Source organism: Armigeres subalbatus, chromosome 1 (assembly GCF_024139115.2).
Source record: "Armigeres subalbatus isolate Guangzhou_Male chromosome 1, GZ_Asu_2, whole genome shotgun sequence".
Lineage (NCBI taxonomy): Eukaryota > Metazoa > Arthropoda > Insecta > Diptera > Culicidae > Armigeres > Armigeres subalbatus.
Genome location: NC_085139.1, coordinates 286,134,141 through 286,156,728, shown reverse-complemented (window position 1 = coordinate 286,156,728; position 22,588 = coordinate 286,134,141). Strand labels below are relative to the sequence as shown.

Genomic DNA, 22,588 nt, shown 5'->3' with positions numbered 1-22,588 from the left:
CACTAAAAATAGCAAACATAATTTTGGCCGCAATATTGGCTACTCAACCATAAGTGCGTCATCTTGGTGCAAAAGTTCAAGAAAAGATAAACAATTTGGAGATTTCCTTCCATTGCGGACAAAGCTACATTCACCGCACTAAATCGCTCATCATCATCTCCGTTGGTCTTTTTTACGTATGACGATCTTCGTCTCCAGGAGGTTCACCCTCATTGTATTGGACTTGGGTGATGGATACGGTCCGTGCAGAAGCAAATACCCAAGTAGCCCAATCAATGGGCAGCCGTGCACGGTCACTTCCGTCTCAAGGGAAGAAGTTTGCAAGAATGAATGGCTGCAAATAGTGTGCGATCTAACTGTCTCTAATCGACATCTGCGGTTTTAGTTTAGATTCTTTAGCGTACATACCGATGTTCAGAGCAAAATTTGCTTGGGTTTTCTATTCAACAGGGTGTTCAGAAAAGTTAAGGCAATTGTTGCGGTCAGTAATGTAGAATGATAATATTCACATCATCAGATATTTGCGTAGGCATGTTCTCCTGCAAGATACCACAAAAAATATATATTAAATGTCAAAACAATCTGCAATTAAGCCTCATTTCAGTATTGAGGCGTGCGGCTGCAGAGTAAGACCGTCCTAGGCTCGATGAACGAACCGGCATCTAAGAACAATTTTTGTATTTTCAATTATTCGATTTCAGCCTGAGCATAAAGCAATAAAAACTTTTGTTTCACTGGAAATCAATAACCCAGCTGAACGTTCGTCAACTCACAGTTGTGCCTTCCAATAGTGCTCGGGTCAATATGACCCGGATCAAACTCTTCTTCAAGCATTTTTACGTTTCCTTTGCCCACTAGAGTGATTCAAATTTGGACCTTTATCGATTGTTTTTGCTATTTTAAAAGTCTTCCATGAGTTTTAGTTTATTGAGTTGTATTTGATAGTGCACGCGTCATTTGCAGTATATATAGGGGAACGGTTCGGCACTTCATCCCATAGCTCCTATTTCCATCCCATCAAAAACAAAGCAATGAGAAGGAATTTGGTTAGTTTTTTTATTTTCGTGATTTTTTTTCAGCAGTGAGCACGTGTGTTAGTAAAAAGAAGCGACGAGATTGGTGCTGTATTTTCTGTTTTGGGATGAGATGAATATATGTTCAGTGAGATGGAAAACGGAACAGTTCCCCTGTATAATAATTAGAGAGAATAATTAGATCATTCCGTGGATGGCTTATAAACTATTTGAATATAGGAAATCAACGCATTAACTTCATAGAATACTTCCTTGAAAGGCAGTTGTTGTGGCGATGCGACCTGTCTTTGTAAGCAAAGTTAAAATGAAAACAAAAATGCACAATAATGATATTGATGTTATTATTATGTTCTACGTGTTAAATTGAATTTTCTACAAAATATTATTTCCCTAATAATTTTTCTTGCAAGCTCTTTTGCTACATTTCCTGTGCTGGCAGCGAATTCAAATACTTTGATCAATTTTTGTAGAATGGTCAGACCATGGTCCCGGATATACACCCGATTCTGTTTTTACACGGATTTTTTTTTACACGGCCGTGTAAAAAATCCCATACAAAATTTTTGCAAAGTTGCTCATTTTTGCATGATTTGTCGAGAAATCATAAAATTTTTTTACACGGATTTTCGAATTTTGAACTGAAAACTTTTTTTACACGGAACGCATCCCCCGTGTAAAAAAAGAATCGGATATACTGGAGGTTCACTACTTGTCATAAGACGAGTTTGACAAGTGAAGACATTCCACTAAAAAGCTCAAAATAATTTTCTTAACATACTGGAGGTTCCTGTCTTCCGGAAGAAGCGACGACTTGTTTATCGGCCTAGAAATCCGTTTTGTGTACACTGAGGGCCAAATGAACGTTTTTTGATCGAAATAGTCATCCTCCGTGTATCTCCGGAACCTGATTCTATCTTGCGACATGCCAAACTTCATGATTTTGCAAAACAAGTAAACTGATGGAAATTTGAAGTGTTTCCTGACCAAATTAGCCACCCTCCGGCTATTCCCGGAACCTTGTTTCCTTGGGAAAGTGTCCATTTTCACCACTGAAGTGAAGTTTTGAAAAATTGAATTGAAAAAAAAATGATTTTTTTATTTTTGATGTCAAATGTCTTGGAAATGCATGAAACGTCGAGATCTGGTTTAAATAACCTCGGATTTTTTTTCTTCATAAAAAGTATGACTTTGAGAATTTAAGAATTCAAATTTCGGAGAAAAAGAAATTTTTTCGAAAACATGAAGAAATGCATGAAACGTCGAGATTTGGTGTTATCTCTTAAACAACAATTTGGTCTCGGAAAAAAAACGCAAATAGTCAAATATTTCCAAAAGTTTTTATTTTCGAGATAACACCAGATCTCTACGTTTTATGCATTTCTAAGACATTTGATTTCTAAAAAAGTTTAAATGTGAAATTTGATTTGTAAAAAAATTCTTAGTCCAAAAAATGTCTATGTCCCAAAAAGTCATTTTAATTCATTTTTTTAGAAGATCTCCACGTTTCATGCATTTCTAAGACGTTTGGCAAAAATAAAAATTCGATTTCGAAATTTTCATGTATCCACTCCCTATTGGGAAATTTTCGTGTTTCAAAAAAGTCAAACTTTAACCGTCCGATTGAGCTGAAATTTTGCAGGCAGACTTTTTTTGAGCAGATGAAACTTTTGAGCACAAATTTTTCCCATACATTTCATTGGCACCATCGTTTCTTGTTTAAAAAAAAATAAAAAATGATAACTTTTTTTTTGCTTAATTATCAAAGCAGAACATTGGAAAGAGGTGATTACTATACTTTGTCATTTAGTACATTAAGTATACTTTGTGATGTGATATTAAATTCCAGTAAAATGCTTCTAAAATAAATAAACGTCCTTTTTATCAATGCATAGGTATTTTACTTCATATTTTTTAATTTGTAATTGTGCATCATAGGGGAATCCCGTAGCGTAGATTGCTACACGTTCGCCTTATAAGCGAATGGTCATGGGTTCGGTTCCCAGCCCGTCCACCACACCCTTGTCAGTCGCCGTATTCGTAGCTCATACGGCTGCGTTTTGGGGAACGCGCTTTACCGTCACGGCTGCCTGACGACGACTGACAACATGTTCTTCTCGGTCGGAGGCATACCTCAAATGTTACACCGGACAAATGGCAACCGAACAATGCAACGATCGTTGGATACACGACATGGACAAATGTACACAATGGACTCACGATGAGATGGACCGGCAACGACAACAATAACGAATTATGGGTATCTAAAAACTAGTTTATTTGTGGACGCTGTACGCAGTAGCGCCCGCGACAAGTGTATTTTTATTTTTGCCTTTCTCGTACAACAAAGTTGTACCGAAAGGCTATAGGACTACTCCAAAAAACAACTTTTGATAAAAAGCCCGGAGACCCATAGTGTTATATACCGATCGAATCAGTTCGACGAATCGAGGTTATGTCTGTATGTGCGTATGTATGTGTGTGTGTGTATGTGTACACATTTTGTAGACACACTTTTTGGAACTTAGCCTTACCCGATTTACTCGCAACAAGTTGCATTCGACGGGGAATCCCATTCTTTGCTATTGGTCCCATTGTTTGCAATTGAAAATTGGCCCAATCGGACATTGCATTTCGAAGTTTTTGAAAATTATTGTTTTTTTCCCTTAGAAATTTTTTTTCGAAATCGAAAAAAAAATTTTTTTTTCAAGAATGGTGGCAATGCATAGTAATTAATACAAAAACATGCAGAATGATAGAAAATATGCGATCTATTCTCCTAAAGTGCTTTGTTGACCTTTCTTATATGATTTTTTCAGTACATTTTACGATGCACGAGAAAGGCATCATCGCCGCTAGGTGGATTAATCTGTTTTTTTTTTCCAAAATAAACGGTTCATTATTTCAAGCAGAAATCAAAATTTTCAACGTCTGTTGTCTGTGATTTTTTTCATCAAATGCTGTGTCTGGTTGTCTAAGGTTGTCACTGGTTTTGTTTTCTGCATCTGATAGTAAAAAAGAATTGAAGTGTCAAATATTTTATTTTTTGTGAGAATTTCCCCGCGTGCTGCGTCTGGTTAGCAAGTCACCGGACAGACAAACAGGGCTATTATACATATATAGTATAGATTTTGTGAGAGAGTAGGGACCCCACTGTCTAGTAGCTGGGTCACCCCATTTATACATCCCAGTTCAACAATTGATAATACCCTTAAAGTAGGCAATTACCAAGGATTGGAAAGCGCTACATAGGGGTTGCATGATGCATGAAAGAACTAAAATTTTCAATAGTTTAGCGTTGATACTTAAAAGTTTCAACACTACTGGCAAATTGGTGGAAATTTTGCGAATCGAATGATATATAAATCTTTAAAATCCATTGAAGGATAAAGCACCTAATAATGTTACAAATACTACATGATTTCGTGACGGTTCCGAATTTTTGAAATTTTCATTTTACACCCTGTATTCGAGTCTTCCCCTTAGACGTAGTTTACGTCAAAAAAAATGTAATGCCTTCATAACCAAGGTCAAAATGTTTGGTCAAAAATCAACATATAAGTCACAGACAATCAATATCTGTACTCAAGAATAGTTTGGAGTATCATGGATGCCCTGGGAATACTGTGACATGTGATAGGGAAGTGAGGTACTATGGAGCTATTCCAGCTCAAAAGTGAAACCGATACCTCGTAGATAGCTTTGCTGGCCTTATCGACACTTAAGAACTGAACTCAGGAATAATATTGTTGATATTTTGGAAACACTTTGTTATTTTTATTAATAGTTTAGTGATGTTCTATAGAGCATTTCCAATTTCGAAGGAGCGACCTACACAGCTCTGGTCCTCACAAGTTCCAATCTCACGCTTCCACGGTAGTGCAGTCTGGGCACTGTTGTCCTTCTGACATCAGCTAGAGTGAGTGGGTGCGACAAACGGGACCATCGTCCCTAACCCCTAATCCCAAGGCGTTAAGCGACCCGTGCTGAGGGGATGCATGACCAGGGGGGTGAAATAATGAGCTAGGCATTTAACGGAGCCTGTGGGGTACCTGGGCACCCTCCACAGTAATTGTCCCTTACCGCGTCATGCTGGCGTGGTGGACCTCTTTTCCCGAGCCACTCGTGGGACCAAAATGGAAAACCAAGTCAATTCTTCAATTAGTGGTAGTAGTGTAGGCGACAACCCCTTCGCAAGAGGTGGGTTGTTCAGGTCTCCGCCTAGGAGGCCAGAGGCAATAGTCGGCAGCTCAGTGCGCAGCGCCAACGTGGGTCACTTAACCATCTCCCAGGTTCCGCCGGTGGAGATTATAGACGGCCCATGGTTTGTGAAGGCGATGAACCGCAAACGCGATGGGCTTTCGGCCTTCGAGGTGGCGACGGAACAGCTGGACGCCATCATCGACTTTGCGTCATCGAAGCATAATATCAGTAAGGAACTCAAGAGGAGCTTGCTGAAACTTCGAAAGTCGATGCTGGACGCCAAGCTGGAGAGGGCGGTCGGGACGGCCAAGTGTAAACCCGTGAAATCCGTGGAGTCGAGGTCTACCCAGACTGAGGCCCAAGGATTCGCGGAATCGGGCGAGGTTCGATGTGCCCGGCGTTTGAGCGTGCTGCAAAATCACAGTGCAGGTAACGCAGCTGGCTTGCTCGCCCTCGCCCGAGTGTTTGGTGTGCGCAGGTTTAGAGGAAACGGCGGAACACGTGTTGTTCGTGAGCCCACGTTTTCGCGCAATGCGTGACCACATGCTTGCCACATGTGGTCTCCCAAGCAACACCTCTTGTTTCTCAGTGAGTAACAACAACTGTGGTGTGACTTACTAAAGGTCTGACTTATGCACAACGCGTCGTATTTGGAACGCCTTTGTGACACAAAAAGCGCAAGAGGTGGAGCCTATTTGCAACATCTTGCGGCTACAATGAAAATAAAAACACAAAACCCAACCGGGAATCGAACCATGGACCTTGAGATTTGCAACCTTCTACTATAACCATCACACCAACAATTCTATTTGGAGATTCTGCTACAAGTGAACTACATAAACAACAAAGTCATTTGTAACTTCATTGTACCTTATACGGAACATGCAGGGGACTGTCAAAAATAAAATACTGCTCAGCTGAGCTCAAAGTGTTTTGCAACATATCAGAAACATTGTCGTAACAGCAATTAACCGAAGTGTTATTAATTCTGCAACTTATCTGTTTTGTTTCTGATATGAAACACATCGAATTTTAAATCACCCAAGAAGTCAGATGGGTAGAATATTGCGACGCCACTTAAACGGAAATGAAACATTGTGATTTTCTGAAACTGGGAAGTGGCTTTAATGTGACTCGATGTATTGCCAGTGTCTTTAATGCAATTTATTAGGAACAAACACCTATTTGAAAGATGTTGCGCGTGCTGCTTGGGCTGGACACTACCCCGGACAACCTAGTTCGGAGGATGTGTAAAGATGAAGTTGGCTGGAACGCCGTTTTATCGGCTATCGCCCAAATCGTCTCGGAGCTACACAGAAGGTGACGCGTGGACTCAAGGATGGCTAGTTCAGGCGCAAATAAGAGGTGGTCCAAGGGTTCGGAGTCGGCTTCATGGGTCATACCGGTGGTCATGCCCTGTGGTCGAACTCGATCCTTTTATCGAACAAGTGGCCGCGCGAAGAACAACATGGTATCGAGCCCGAGGACGGAAAGGGGTCCTCGTCAAGGCTGGGGCAGGCGTAAACACCGCGTCGGCAAGTCCCTCTGTGTGTTGGCGAATAGACCCTATCGCAGAGAGGTCAATTTGGGGTGCACGCGGCATCATCATTCTTGATACCAGTCGTGCAGAGGGAAGCAGGCGCGAAGTGGTGTTCTTCTAAAAAAGCGAATCACGATGTTCGGTGCTGCAAGGACACGAGCTAACCTCGAGGGTGCGTTGTGCACTAGCCCCATTTTGAAGCATTACTTTCTGGTTGTACCGAAGGGACTATGGGCTTGGCGGCAATGGAAACGGTTTATCGGGTCGGGGATGTGGTCCTGCCTCCCTCGTTTACTGTTGGAGGTGGTCCCCAACCCCGCACTTCCTGGACAACCCAGGATGTCTGTTGAGCAGATTCCCTCTTCATTGCTTAGGAAGAAAAAAAAAATATGGTGATGGTAATATGGTTATATGTTCGTAATAAGTAAGTGATTCCCCATGGAGCTCAAAAACATGACGAAGACTTCGTATAACGCTTTATTGATCACATAGACGACAAAGGTCAGAAGTCAAAGATAGTTTGGAGTATGAATAGAATGTTCATGTTCTGGGAATACTGAAATCTGAATGAAATCATGTTATTTTATGCTAAGGAGTTGTTCCAGCTCCAAAATACACCTTGGACCCCACGTAACGCTTTGTTAGTCATGTTAAACATCAAGATCAAAATATGCAAAGGTTTGGAAGGTCTAGAACACCCAAAAGAATATTTTTCCACGTATGTATACTTGTTTATGGTTTGTATCACTTTTAGAACTGATATAACCAAAAAATAATATGGACATTTATAAGGTGTAGAAGAAAAACCGGTTGAATAGGTTAAATCTATGATATTATTTGTTAAGTTTTCATCAAGACGCCAAATCTGCGCGAAACCTCAAAATCGTCATGTAAACGCGAATTTACAACACATGCAGTGTTGTTGTACAACTGAATCATGTCAATTGACACATAGCATCGTATGAAGCGCAATTGTCCAGAGAATCCAAAGCCTTGATAGAGGGATTAAAAACTCAGAGGAGCCGGAGTCTCAGCCCGTCACGATACCTAGTACTGGAGAAAGAAGAAAAACACCCATATCGATGGGACAACATATCATGGCAGACTCTCTCAACGTCGAAAAATAGCAAACGTGGAAATTTGTCTCCTCTACGATATGTCACGATGCCTAACCGAGATGAAGATTATTGCGACGGTGCTTGGTAAAGACGCGACAGCCCCGATTGGTCTCGCTGGTTCGAGCCACCACCTTGGGTCAGACGTATCACACGTGTCAATAGCAAGGTCACGTCATATTTATAGATCCAAACGGCTATACAAGCGGGCCACAGGAGCTTGATGACCTCAAGGCTTTGGTGTGCTTTCTGGCACAGGCAAGGGAGCCTCAATGCTCAGAAGTGCACGAACTATGAAGCTAAAGGGCTTAGTAGTAGTTAATCAGAACATCGAAGAGAGGTACCGTAAAGTGTGTCGTTTTGGGTGGAATATGTTCAGTACTTACTTCCCATCCCTCTGAAACAATATTGAAAGACAATCACGGGGAGAATTGTGGAGTCAGTGCATAAAGGACGGCTGCACAAAGCATGAAATCAAACAAAGTTCCAGGGGTCGATCGCATATTAGCCGAAATGCCCAAAACGACCTCATCACATCCGCTCAATATGCCGATTGTTGCTTTGTTTATTTCGCAATTCCTGAGACACCAATTCCAAGTGCCTCTGTGAGACGACTATATATTGTGATAACTGGCGAGGCACTATGTTGCTGTGCACTGTTCTCAAAGTTCTATGCAGAGAGATCCTAGCTCGAATTCTGGAAAAAATCATTGCGATTCTTCGACGACAGCAAGCCGGATTCCGTGCCAGAAGATATTGCGTGGACCGTATCGTCGAGCTCCGTATAATCCTGGAGCAGGTCAACGATCTTCAAGAGTACCTCTATTTGGTTTTCATTGACTACGAAAAAGCTTTCGACTTTCAAAGACGAGGATATGTGGGCGCCCTGAGACGCAAGAGATGCGAGAATCATTGCCTTCATCGAGATACAGTATGAGGCCACCCGGGTCGTAGCTGATGTTAGGCAAAGATGGCCTGAAGAAGGTACGAAGGTGAAGCCAAAAGACTTTACCGAAGAAGGCACGTAGCTGGAAGGTCTATAAAAAATGTTATTACGCTTCGAAAATTGATTGTTCAAACCATATGCAATTAATCAATGTTTTTGCCAACACTACCGGACAGAGGGTTGTCAGAGGACAAAACCCATCTTCCATCCATCTTGGCGGAATTTTTACTTTGTGAAATGATTCCAGACATAACTTCCATCTAGCTCCAAAGCCCTAACGACGTTTGAGTTTTTGTTAACAAAAGCAGATAACTCGTTTTGAAATTTTTGTATTGAATTTTGAAATAACACTCAGTTAAATTATTGGCCCACATAGTTCGGTAGTGTTGGCAGAATAAACCTTTTTGCATATGGTTTGAACAATCAATTTTCGAAGCGATATAACTTGACGTACCTTCTTCACTAAAGTTTTATGCGGAAAGCGGAAAGCGAGGAAGCAACCAATCGGGCCCAAATTCTGCACAGTCGTTTGGGACCCAGAATGGCTTCGAATGATCATTGATTTGAAAAAATGACCACGACGCCCCCTCTAACATACATTCAAACCAACACAGACATCACCTTAATTCGTCAAACTGAGTCGATTGGTATGTAACACGATGGGTATCCGGGCTTCCTATAAAAAGTTTGTTTTTTGGAGCGAACATATAGCCTTTTGCTACAATTAGTGTTCGAAAAAGGCAAACATCGTACTGGTCTAGTACGAACTTATTAAAAACTTGTTTACCGTTGTTAGAGATGTTTGTGAAAATTCAAACCATAAATGCCAAATGACAATCTTATTAGTAATGGTTGCGAAATAATTGTGCTACTCTAGGGCAAACAAAATTATGTGTCATTTGACACGATTAAGTTGGACGAATCCATCGGTCATTAGGAAGCTGTTTTGGCCATTGGAAGTCCAGTACGACTCTGATGTTCAACCTCGTGAACCGTGTTAAAAAATATAGCCTAATACCGAGAAAACAAGCATCATTTGATTTTTTTAAAAATCGTTCTTGAAAAAGTGTCCAAATGTCTGTTCTTCCGGCAATAATACAAAATAATACAAAATTCTCCTCTTGATCATTTCGTAGATTAATTGATTAAAATAAAAACATCTAGTTACATTTATTCAAAACAGTTGTTTTGGTAAAAAGTAGTAGAAAGATGTGTTTTCTAACACGAATTGTTTGTAAATGCAATTAGGCCTGCGAAAAATATTAAACACGTTGGTTTAGCATTTCGATTTTTGTGTAGTATTTCTAAAACACATTTAAGATGTGATGTAATGAATTAACTATTAGAGGGAATCCGGTGAAGAGAGTATTCATTATCTGCAACTTGAAAACTTGGAACAAAATTAACTGTGTCTCTGTAATCCAACGTTATATTATTGGTTGACGAATTCGACGTATCTTGTGGATTCCACACTGTTTATCACTTTTGAAATAACTCACAGCTGAACAAACCTTCGAAACTATTTACTTCGCATGTGTCATACACCCATGCGTTGGTCTTCACACCTCCAAACTCACAATCCTGTTAATTTCTTCAATATTCATCGTAGGTTTCTACACTGATAGTGATTTGCATAAGATGTACTTCCTCAGAGTGTAACTAATTATTCTCGCTCTTCAGAATTGCGCCAATTATTTGCTCGGGCAATTACATCACAATTCACTGCATCCTGGTATAACGATAACTAGTTTTTAAAATATCCTCCATCATACTTCGATTTTAATGATTTTCCACCGAATAAATCCCACACTTCGCCAATCCTCGCAGCAGTAAACTAGAACAGACGTTGCACTATTTCCACGTAGTTCGCGAGCACAGTTACGGGCACTTGACCCCGTGCGGTTGAGACACCCCAAGACCCAAAATGGGTGTAAGGTAAGCAAACGCAAATCGCAAAAATAACAGTTTCCAGCGTTCCGCCAGGTGCACCACCGGGACACGGCCCTGGAACGATCACAGCGGCTACGAATTAACGCTCCAAAATAGTCATCCGAAACGTAAACACACTGGCACTCTGCAGACGAAAACGAATTCGAAGACGGCGACAAACAACGCCAACGTGCGCGCTTCGCACAAGATATGCCGACGACGACTGTCTCTATTCAGTGCAACGCGCGCTCGACGGCGACGACGACGACGACAACAACAACGAGAGCGCGACTAGCCGATCGTAGAGGAAAAATCAAACTGCGAGAAATTGGCCAACATGGCCCATGCCGGAGCTTGACGCGCGCGCCTGGTTGCTGGTGTTGTTGTTGTGCTGGCCCCACGATTTGCTCTGCCTGGCTACCCGGCGATGATGAGAGAATGCAACCAACCAGGTCCCCCACAAGCAACAGCAGAGGCGATGACAAGTAGTACAAACCGACCGGCAGCAGCGGGGCTCGGAGCTAAAGAGACTGTGCAAATAGCGCGAATCGTCAGGTGGGGTGGCTTTGATTCGATATCGATAATCGAACTGCCACCTGGGTTTTAACATGTTTCCAAGGCCATTTCGCGAGTTTTCTCGCGAATACATCTACCCAGATAATACTGATTAGACAATACTCGATTTGCGGCTCTCCAACATCTAGCTCGCTGATTCTCCTCCAGCCTTTTTGTAGATCTTAAACGAACACCATCTCTGAAGGATTGCGGCTGCCCGGCATTCGTGGAAAATACCCTGCCCATCGTATCCTTCGCCGCCTCACAGCATTCTATTCACTCTAACTTTCACCTACTCAATAACTGAGTAAAATTGTATTGCTGTCTCTTTTTCCCCACGGAAATTTTACTCAATTTTAACTCATAGTTTTGAGTAGCCCCGCTTTTAACGGAAATTGAGTAAAATTTCCATGGGAAAAAAGAGAGGGCAATACATTGTTACTCAGTCACTGAGTAGATGAATGTTAGAGTGTTCAACACCACCGAAGATAGTCCTAAGCATGCGTTGCTCGAAAACTTCAAGTGCTTGGACGTTCAAGTCCTTGCCAACTCTTTTTTCTCAAGTCCTTGCAAATTACTCTTTTAATTGATGAGAAGGGATAGGAAAGGCAAAGCCATCTCTACATTTAAAGGCCGTCTCCCCTAAAACTTCAATAATTAGTTGGGAATATATTATAGTACTGAAACAGACTATATTCAATGAAATTAGGTTCACTTAAAATAGTTCAATTTTCACCACAAATTTTCATTTCTCTAGTTTGTGTTCCAAATTCGATATCAGTTGAAGAACTGTATTTGTCTAGCAGAGTTCAGACTTTTTAGAATGCTTTACATGAAAGACTAAAGGTTTCTATATTGTTTCACCAAACATTTTTTGCCTTCATAGAATTTGGTCAGAAGTTCCTTCCTTGAATAAAAGGTTCAAGCGCTTTCCACTGGACCTTATCCAGAACATTCATTAAGGAATTATTTCAGAATTACAAAATTTAACAGTGTTAACGAATTCGCTCCTGAATCAACTTTTCTGAGGTTTAAACTCATTCTAAAGTTTTTAGAGTATTTGAAAAAAATCTTTGGGAGTGAACCATAGAACCAAATAGTTGAAGTGCATGTTCAGCATGTGTTGAAGATCCTAATACGAAAACTCCTCTCGCCTTAAGATCTACACACGCTCAACCAAAAAATTATCTGATCTGTTTAGATAGAACGGTACATGCTGTGACAGTGATCAAAGTTTTTTTTTGCCCACCATAGTACATGTTCTGAAGTCAGAGTGACATATAGAATTAAATTGGGCCGATGTACGGGATCTGGGTCATTTGGCATAAAGTCATTTGGCATAAGGTCATTTGGCATAATGATCATTTGGCATAACGGACATTTGGCATAATTTTGAACTGCAAGAAAAAAGTGGGTCATTTGGCATAACGGACATTTGGCATAATTTTGAATTGTGAAAGCGAAAGGGATATTTCATGTATTGTTTAGCGTAGATAAAGTAGGTCGAGGCTGTTTTCTGATAAAATTTAGACTGATGGTAGACATTTTCCGGAAGAACGAAATAACAAAAACGGCAGAAGGGTGGGATCACATCCATCATTGCTTCAATCCGGGTATGCGCCTTAAGATTGGATCAAATCCACCATTGCCTTAATCCGGGCAAGCATCTTACTTTATAAAAACTCAAACAATATACTTGTCGTAGACGAGTTACTTAAACCATCCAAGTCATATATGAGTTACTGCAACCAAATCAATCTGAATTGTGCTACTCGGGGAAGAGATCACATCTACCATTGATTTATTCCCGGCAAGCGCAAAAAAAAAGTCACATCCGCCATTGCCATAAACCAATCAGGGCCTACTTTTAAAGAAGGGATCACATCCACCATTGCCACAATTCGGGCCACACACCTACTTTTAAAGAAGGGATTACATCCACCATTACTTCAATCCGGGCAAGCGCCTACTTTTAAAGAACGAATCAAATCCTCCATTGCCATAATCCGTGCAATCACCTATTTTTAAAGAAGAGATCACATCCACCATTGCCTTAATCCGCGCAAGCGCCTTCTTTTAAAGAAAGAATCACATCCACCATTGTCATAATCCGGGCAAGCGCAAGGCAAGGCAAGAAGGGATCACATCCACCATTGCCTCAATCCGGGCAAGCGCCTTCTTTTCACGAAGGAATCACATCCTCCATTGCCATAATCCATGCATGCGCCTATTTTTAAAGAAGGGATCGCATCCACCATGGCCTTAATCAGGGCATGCGCCTACTTTTAAAGACCACCATTGCCTCAATCCGGGCAAGCGCCTTTTTTTAAGAAGAAATCACATCCACCATTGTCATAATCCGGGCAAGCGCCTACTTTTAAAGAAGGGATCACATCCTTCATTGCCATAATCCATGCAAGCGCCTACTTTTAAAGAAGGGATCGCATCCACCATAGCCTTAATCAGGGGATGCGCCTACTTTTAAAGAAGGGATCACATCCTCCATTGCCTCAATCCGGGCAAGCACCTTTTTTTAAAGAAGGAATCACATCCACCATTGCCTAAATCCGGGCAAGCGCCTTCTTTTAAAGAAGGGATCGCATCCACCATGACCTTAATCCGGGCAAGCGCTTACTTTTAAAGAAGAGATCATATCCTCAATTTGCATAATCCGGGCAAGCACCTACTTTAAAAGAAGGGATCACATCTTTCATTGCCATAATACGGCCACACGCCTACTTTTAAAGAAGGTATCATATCGTCCGTTGCCATAATCCGGCCACACGCCTACTTTTAAAGAAGGGATTACATCCATCATTGCTCTAATCCGGGCATGCGTCTACTTTTGCATTGCATTGCAAATGCATTCTTTCCACGAGAGGATAATGTCTTTTTAATATTGTTATCGACGGGTGTAAGTTGTGTTAGTCACCATTTAACGAACGCAAAAAAAAATTATGCCAAATGTCCGTTATGCCAAAAGACCCTCACTTTTGACGCTGGTCACAATTATACCAAATGTCCATTATGCCAAATGACCGTTATGCCAAATGACCATTATGCCAAATGACCTTATGCCAAATGGCGTTATGCCAAATGACTTTATGCCAAATGGCCCGCTCCCGGTGTACGTGGTATATGTCATGCTGAAATCAAGAACAAACCTATATTTTCAAGTCATTTTTTATCATTCTAATATGGCATTCTTCAGCAGTAATTCAATCAGTGTGTTTCTTGTACTTGCATTTTTTTATACCAGCTTCGACATACGACATGTCTAATAAAGCCGATCTCAAATTGTAATTAATGCAATGCTTCTCGTTTCGGTCTTCAACTGAAGATGTGTTGAAAATCCAATCTCGCATAAGTAAGCAGAAGCCAACGGTATTAGAATCTCCGAAGCTTGGAACGCTGATATGGGATACGCTTCTTATCAATTGAAAGCTTGTCGCTTCGATATGGAGTACCCAAGTAACACCAAGCATTACAATATTGCACATATATCAATCACAAATCGGCATGCTAAATGCTAATTGCATTAGATCTGTTTTAACGATGTGTTGTTGCATTTATTTATCAACTGTCAGACAACGATACTCTAAATCAGCAGTACGAATGCAGCGATGCATTACTGGTGCTTTATTTCAACATGCCAAAGTAATGAACCATTAATTCGATCTTATAATTGCCCTTTTCCACTTTAAGTCAACTTTTAGTGCTGTGTTTTTTACATGCATATATAGCTTCATGGTTACTTGGGTAAGCTTCGTATATTCCACACCAAAACTGGCTAATTTTTATTTCAATGGATTAATCATGACATGAAGAACCATTCCGCCAAATATTCTAAATCCAAATATTCATTCTGGATTTCATCGGGGAGGCTACCACAAACAATGTAAACAAAAACGGGCTGCTAACTAAGGAAGCATCTTCTTGAACCAGCTCGGAAAAATATCGATCAAACTGTTGCTTCAGTGAGTTAGGACGAGCCGTAGTTTACAATTTGAGATCTGCATTTAAATTACATAGTTAACATAGTTTGAAGATTCGGCCAGAGAAGATAAACTGTTCGTCAAATTTTCAATATGTCGAGAAAAAATTCGACCGTCTTTTCAATTTTATTTGATATAAAAATGGCTTTGTTTAAGGTTCCGTTATAATTCAAACGCGCGTTCAGTAGAGCTGTTTTTAGTCTAGCTGAAGCCATTTTTCTGTAGTTTGTGCACATTCTCCGTCCCGTACGAGAACTCCTTGGTATTAGAAAGCCATTTCCGTAAAAGGAAACCTCCGAATGAAAAGGGCATGACTGACCTCGAGTGACAACTTCACCGGTTAAAGAATTCTCTAATTGATAACGTTTCGGTATCTTAAGGTGTTCCGTGTTGGTTCCAATCGCCTGAGCCTGGTCCGCTGAGGCAACCATCGACGAATTTATCGCTCTTCTCTATCGATCTTTGTTCGCTAAACGTTCCAATGACTCTATACTGCCGATGTCGTCTTGATCACCCTTTTTCATTTGTATAATCTCCCGCAGACGGAATGATTTTTCCATTACTGTTTGCTCTAATTGCAGCTCCAGCTGCTCGAATTCCGCCTCATCCCGCGCTTTTTTCTACTGAGACACTAGTTTTGCCTTCCTGTTCTTGCGTACTTGTTCGCGTCGTTTGAAGGTTTAGGTCTCTGTAGGGTTGGATTTCTTTTTGTCCTAAATTATTAGAGTCTAAAAATACTATTTTCAAAACCAAGTGTTTCAAATCGAGTAGAAACGAAAGTAATTTCTGATTAATTAAAACTTCAACAGCAAACTCCAAACTCCAATTAAGTAACACAGAGTGCCTACCAAATAAAGAAAGGAATAAAAAAATCGATAAAACCTAGCCGGTATTAAACCGATTTGAACAATTTTGCGACTCACATATTTTCCCATCTTTCAAAAATTATCTGAGACGTTAAGACCTCCGATAGAACCAAAAATAAAATTTCTGGATCTTAAGACGTCGTGATTTTGATATAAATAAATGATGTTAGTAGGATATATTGGAATCTGTAAGATTTAGAAAGTTTCCGCCTTCTAAAAATTCATTCAGGAGGCCAAAACCGTATTGTCACAGATCATATTATTACATAACTCATCCGCTTGGCAGACCTAGTGTATATGGGAATACTTGTTGTATTTTTACAATACGTAAAATTAAGAGAGTTATCGTTTTCTACAAATTTGGTCTGTAGGTCAAAACCATCCGTCGCAAATCAAATTATTCTTCTTTTTATATGGCTCTACATTTCAACTGGAGCGTAGCTAGGCTTTTCAACTTAGTATTCTTTTCGCATTTCCTCAGATATTAATTGAAAGCTTTTCCATGCCCACCATTGCACTAGCATATACGAAAAATCTCTCAGGAGCTTATTGTGAGTTTCCCACAACAATTCGTTCTGGAATTTTTCATTGAAGAGGAGGCTCGCAGAGCAGTTCCTGGGAAACAACTCGAAGATTTTTTGGGGGATTATCGAAACGAATTTCCGGATGCAATATATGAGAAGTTTCCGAGGGAATGAGGGATTTCTGGAGAAATTTCTGAAGGACTTCGTGGATAAAAAGCGTGTGAATATCTCGAAGAATTTAAAGGGAAAATTTGTTTAAGACAATCCGGAGGAATTCCTGGAGAGATTTACCAGAGAAAATCTTCTAATGTTTATCTGGAAAGTTTTCGAGTACCTGTAGAAATATTCAGACGACTACTATAGAAATTGCCTGTACAAATTGATAGTCAGAATCTGGGAAACTGAACAGCTACCGAAGGAGTGGAAGGAAGGGGTTATATGCCCCATCTACAAGAAAGGCGACAAGCTGGAGTGTGAGAACTTTCGAGCGATCACCATCCTTAATGCCGCCTACAAAGTGATATCCCAGATCATCTTCCGTCGTCTGTCACCATTAGCGAATGAGTTCGTGGGAAGTTATCAAGCCGGCTTCGTTGACGGCCGCTCGACAACGGACCAGATCTTTACTGTACGGCAAATACTTAAAAAATGCCGTGAATACCAGGTCCCAACGCACCATCTATTCGTTGATTTCAAGGCGGCATACGACAGTATAGACCGCGTAGAGCTATGGAAAATTATGGACGAGAACAGCTTCCCTGGGAAGCTTACCAGACTGATCAAAGCAACGGTGGATGGTGTGCAAAACTGTTTGAAGATTTCGGGCGAACACTCCAGTTCGTTTGAATCGCGCCAGGGACTAAGACATGGTGATGGACTTTCGTGCCTGTTGTTCAACATTGCGCTAGAAGGTGTCATGCGGAGAGCCGGGTGTAACAGCCGGGGTACGATTTTCAACAGATCCAGTCAATTTATTTGTTTCGCGGATGACATGGACATTGTCGGCCGAACATTTTCAAAGGTGACAGAACTGTACACCCGCCTGAAGCGTGAAGCAGCAAAAGTTGGACTGGTGGTGAATGCGTCAAAGACAAAGTACATGCTTGTGGGCGGAACCGAACGCGACAGGGCCCGCCTGGGAAGCAGTGTTACGATAAACGGGGATACCTTCGAGGTGGTCGAGGAATTCGTCTACCTCGGATCCTTGCTAACGGCTGATAACAATGCAGTCGTAAAATACGAAGGCGCATCATCTGTGGAAGTCGGGCCTACGACGGGCTCCAGAAGAAACTGCGGTCAACAAAAATTCGCCACCGCACCAAATGCGTCATGTGCAAGACGCTAATAAGACCGGTTGTCATCTACGGACATGAAACATGGACAATGCTCGAGGAGGACTTACAAGCACTGGGAGTATTCGAGAGACGGGTGCTTAGGACCATCTTTGGCGGTGTGCAAGAAGAAGATGTGTGGCGGCGAAGAATGAACCATGAGCTCGCCCAGCTCTACGGCGAACCCAGTATCCAGAAGGTAGCTAAAGCCGAAAGGGTACGATGGGCAGGGCATGTTGCAAGAATGCCGGACAGCAACCCTGCAAAGATGGTGTTCGCTTCCAATTCGGCAGGGACGAGACGACGTGGAGCGCAGCGAGCGAGATGGGCAGACCAGGTGCAAAACGACTTGGCGAGCGTGGAGCGTATTCGAGGATGGAGAGATGCGGCCTCGAACCGTGTATTGTGGCGTCAAATTGTTGATTCAGTGTTATCTGTTTAGATGTAGACTAAATAAATGAATGAAATGAACTATAGAAATTACCAAGAGTTTTTTAAAGTAACTTCTAGAGAAAATTTCGATAGGATTATTTTGGAATTACTGTTGGGATTTCTGGGGAAGTAACTGTTAAAATTTCTAAAGGGATTTCCATGTACAAAAAAAAAAAATCAGCAGGATTTACGAGAAAAAAAACACGAAGTAATTCCAGGAGGATCCGGAGGAAACCCCTGGGGAACTACCGAAAGGATTCGCGGAGGAGTTTTTTTGGACGAATTCGCGAAGAAACTTCCGAAGGAATTCGTGGAGGAATATCCGGAGGCATTTCCAAATGAAATCATGAAGGAGTTCCCAGAGGAAGTTCTGGTGGAATTCCCGGATGAATTTTGGAGAAACTCGGGGAGAAACACACAAGAATTCCTAGAAGAACTCCCGGAAAAAATTCCGGTAGTACTTCCAGAGAAATCACTGTGGGAATTCCTGGAGGGGTTCTTGGAAGAATTCCCGGAAAATCTGTAGGAACATCTGGAACAATTCTCGGAAGAATTCCGAGGGGAATTCTTGGAGGAACTTCCGGGGGAATTCCTGGTGGAGCTTCCAGGGGAATTCTTGGAGAAACTTCCGGGGGAATTCTTGTAGGAACGGAAAAGGAAATTCCGGAAGAATTCCCGGAGGAACTTTCGGAGCAATTTCCGGATGAATGCCTGTAGGAACATCTGGAGCAATTCCCGGCAGAATTCCGAGGGGAATTCCTGGAGGAACTTCCGGGAGAATTCCTGGGGGAGCTTCCGGGGGAAGGCTTGTAGGAACGGAAAAGTAAATTCCGGAAGAGTGCCCGTATGAGCTGGCGGAGCAATGTCCGGATGAACGCCTGTAGGAACATCTGGAGCAATTCTCGGAAGAATTCCGAGGGGAATTCCTGGAGGAACTTCCGGGAGAATTCCTGGGGGAGCTTCCGGGGGAATTCTTGTAGGAACGGAAAAGGAAATTCCGGAAGAATGCCCGGAGGAACTTTCGGAGCAATTTCCGGATGAATGCCTGTAGCAATTCTCGGAAGAATTCCGAGGGGAATTCCTGGAGGAACTTCCGGGGGAATTCCTGGTGGAGCTTCCGGGGGAATTCTTGGAGAAACTTCCGGGGGAATTCTTGGAGGAACTTCCGGAGGAATTTGAATTTTGAAAAAAAAATGCCTGTCCCGATCATTCTGTCCAACCCCTGTATCACCTCCAAATGGATCGCAGGGATCAATCAACCCGGAACGCACACTTGTTGCCAGTATGAAGTAAGCCTCATATTTGATCATAACAGTCGAGCCTTCCATTGATCATCAATCGTTCCCGTTCTGTGTTCGATATTCCGGGAAAAGAGACTTCTGTTCTCGATATCCAGGCAAGTACGATATGGATGCAAGTTGCTTTCTTCACCTAAAATCTTTTGATTTCGTTTTTTTCTTCTTATTGGTATTACAACCTCCTCTGGGACTTTGCGCCTCGATAAGCACTTCTACTAACACAATGATACTTTTATGCCCAGGAAAGTTGAAAATTTCCAACCCAAAAATTTCCAAGACCGGACCGGGAATCGAACCCAATCACCTTCAACATGGACTTGCTTAGTAGCTGCGCATCTTACCGCACGGCTAAGGAAGGCCCCGATTTACAAAACCCAAGCAGAAAAACAACAAGCTCAAGCAATTCACGATACTTGCTACCATATCATCTACTACCATACATCATGACATGCTAAATGATCTCAATTAACCGAAAAATAAAGCACAATAACAAACCGGGAGAGGGTGTTGAATGACAACGTTCTGACAGTGCCAGCGATCAAACGTTGGAGAATTTCTATTTTAAAAGGGCTAGGTTGAAACTATCCCAAACTGTCTTTTTTGATAAATCAAGTTTCAAAATCATAATCAACAAATATTCAACATGACCTGTGTTATTAGTCAAGTAAGGTCGAAATCATGCAGTTTGCTTTGCTGATACTTCGACGATGCTTAGTTCGCTACGCATCTAATACCAGAACTCCGAGGATTTAGAACCGTATACCCGTATTTTTCAACGACACCTTCATGACCAAATGAGTGGTCATTACAGCTTTGGAAGAGGTAGTCTCCATTGATCGCTATCATCTCATTTATAATATTCGACGTTTAATGCCAACCTGCTGCTACATTTATCAACGAAGATGATTTTCATCGGGTAGACCATATCTTTTCGAACCGCATTCACTCTGAGTTTCTTGAAAAGGTTCTTGGGGAATCAAGATCGATTGCTGATGAATCTTGATCGTGAGGAACCACGCTTGGAACGACGACTATATATAGATCCTGCATCCAACAGGAAAATATCAGATTTTAGTACAGTTCGGCATTATTCACATACAGGTATTGAATAAGAACTTGGCATATACAAGAATTGTATAAGAACGAACCGCAGTACCCTGGTCACATGGTAGATGGTCGAGTCGAACACTGCTACATTCCGCACAACGTCGTCTTAAGGAATCCAGCATGACCACGAAAGTGAGGGTAGTTTATGACGCGTCATGCAAGACCTTGTCTAGCTATTCCTTGAACGACACTTTTTTTTATCTATCGTCCAGACCTCTATTCCATCTACACGAAGTTCCGGACACAACGTTCTGCCATAGTAGCAGACTTCAACAAGATGGAACGAAGAAACTTCAGCAGATTGCCATCGATCATTCGGAGTTGTATCCCGCTGCTGTTGATCCCGTATTAGAATATTTCTGAATCGATTATCTGTTGTCCGGCACTGATGAAGTGGAATCCGCCAAAGCGCTTCGCCATCATGTCTCTGCCGCTGCCGCATATCTCTCCCGGCGGTCATCTTAACTAAGTGGAAGGTGAAGTCGTACATCGCTAGAATCTGCGACCCACTGGGCCTGATGGGCCCGGACATCACAAAGGCAAATCTCTCCATGCAGTGTCTATGGGCATTGAATAATGGCGGTGTTATCTGCGAGGGGGATTCTTCATTGCCGGGTCAGCTACAACACGAGTGGAAGCAGTTCCACACCACGCTCCAAGTTCCTCGTTGCCAATCGGTGCTACTATTCAGTACCCAAAGGGTACCATTAACTGTCACCTCAATGTTGACCCAATGCGGTCATCTATCAAGAGATCTCCCCGGCAGCGCCTGAAGAAGGGCGTAGGGCACCGACTGTGGCAATGCACAAGCGGATTAAGTGGCCGAGTCATTCCATCGTGCCACTTACCACTTCTGAGCTCCACGACGCTGAACAATTGCTCTACTGTTCAGCGCAGATTGTAATATTTGCTGTGCAGTTCGAATGGCGCGAATAGCAAACGTGTAGCAAAGTTATCATCGCTAAAGTAGCTGAAACCGGTGTTGGATGAAAATGGTACTCTTCGCATTGGTGCTCGTCTACATAATATTCGTCGCAAACAAGCACCCGATATTTCAGTCCACCAAACATCCGCGGTCTGCTCTGCTAGCAGTTATGACGTTAGTCTAACGCACGCAGAGCCTCAACTCCTGCTAGCCACTCTCAGCCAGAAGTTCTTCTTAGCAGCAGAAATCTTGTCAAGTCCGGCTTTCACCAAAGCCACACTTGTTTCCGATCCAAGTCCACTCTAATCCAGCAGAGTACAGCCGATCTGCCGGCACCGCGAGTGTCGACAACGCGCCTGTTTGCGGCATCGATTACTGTGGATCATTTTGCGTAAAGACAGCAGTTCAAAATCGTGGTTCTCCGAAGGCGTCCTTTTCTTGATCAAGGCGGTCCACGTCGAGCTGGGAGGCCGCAGTTAAATTGGCAAAAAAAACATCTGCTGAAGGTAGGCGTCAATGTCAACCTTGTTTACGAGGATATGCTGAACTTGTTGGCACAAGTCGAGATTGGTCTAAATTCTCGGCCGCGTCGGTTCAGTTTAAGCTAAAGACTACGATTACCATAGCATAACATAAATGTTGGAGGGTTTTGCACAAATAGCATATTGACATAGAGAGACATTTTTCTATTTTCTAACCTTCATCTATTCAAAACCAAAACAGATTCGATTATTTAGCGATGAGAATCAAACTAACCTCCATCAACGGTTCCCATTCTTTCACATCTGTTC

The 22,588-nt window shown here is 42.0% G+C and overlaps 1 protein-coding gene across 7 annotated transcripts in view; it reads right to left on the bottom strand.

Annotated features, from left to right (window-relative positions):
• LOC134207675 (guanine nucleotide-releasing factor 2) overlaps positions 1 to 22,588 on the bottom strand; it is a 226,688-nt gene that overhangs the window by 100,958 nt on the left and 103,142 nt on the right. The window contains exon 1 of one of the 7 annotated variants that reach the window (XM_062683466.1): positions 10,347 to 11,056. The exons of 4 other annotated variants lie outside the window; for them this stretch is intronic. The gene's annotated coding sequence lies outside the window, so the exon portion shown is untranslated. Of the gene's footprint in view, positions 1 to 10,346; positions 11,057 to 22,588 lie in introns of those variants that run through there. 2 more of the 7 variants (XM_062683460.1, XM_062683461.1) reach the window with 2 other exon arrangements.